We start from the raw sequence: 559 nt of genomic DNA, 5'->3' as shown, positions 1-559 counted from the left end.
AGGAGTAGGCGCGGGACAAGGCCTCAGGCCTACTGCGACTACGGATACCATCCTGGTTGAGCACCAAAATGATACATTGCATTGGAAGCACGAGACAAGATTCACTTCACTGATTTCCGGGATGAAGGGGGTTTGTCCGATGGGGAAAGGTTGAGCCGGTCGGGGCCTGTACCCATTGGAGTTTAGAAAGAACCAGAGGAGATCTTATTGACATGGATCAGATTCTGATGGTGGGTTTGACAGGGTGGGTGCTGAGAGGATGTTTGGAACTGGGGAGGGGGCCACAGTTTCAAATGAGTGGGTCTCCTATTGAAGACGAGATGGCCCGGCCCGCGCCACGACCTGTAAATCCTGTGGCAAGAAAGGCCACTTTGCAGCGGTGTGTCAGGCCCGCGCAGTTGCCGCTATCGCGCCCGACCTCTCCCTCTCCCTAGCCAATCGTACAATGTGCCGCCATCTTCCTCCCCTGACTCCACGTGCAATCAGTGGGTGCTGCCATCTTGCCCCACCCCCACAATGTGCGCTGCATGGGCGCCGCCATCTTCTTCCCCGCAGGTAC

The 559-nt window shown here is 56.9% G+C and overlaps 1 protein-coding gene across 1 annotated transcript in view; it reads right to left on the bottom strand.

The window, feature by feature from the left end:
- The window catches only part of LOC119951736 (FH1/FH2 domain-containing protein 3-like), a 76,102-nt gene extending 75,867 nt beyond the window's left edge, over positions 1–235 (bottom strand). Inside the window, exon 1 of the mRNA XM_038775046.1 lies at positions 1–235. This exon is cut by the window's left edge and continues 600 nt beyond it. The gene's annotated coding sequence lies outside the window, so the exon portion shown is untranslated.
- Between the last annotated feature and the right edge of the window lie 324 nt (positions 236–559).

This window comes from Scyliorhinus canicula, chromosome 17 (assembly GCF_902713615.1).
Source record: "Scyliorhinus canicula chromosome 17, sScyCan1.1, whole genome shotgun sequence".
Classification (NCBI taxonomy): Eukaryota; Metazoa; Chordata; class Chondrichthyes; order Carcharhiniformes; family Scyliorhinidae; genus Scyliorhinus; species Scyliorhinus canicula.
Note: the sequence above shows the minus strand (reverse complement) of the source record. Positions and strands in the feature narration are given on the sequence as shown.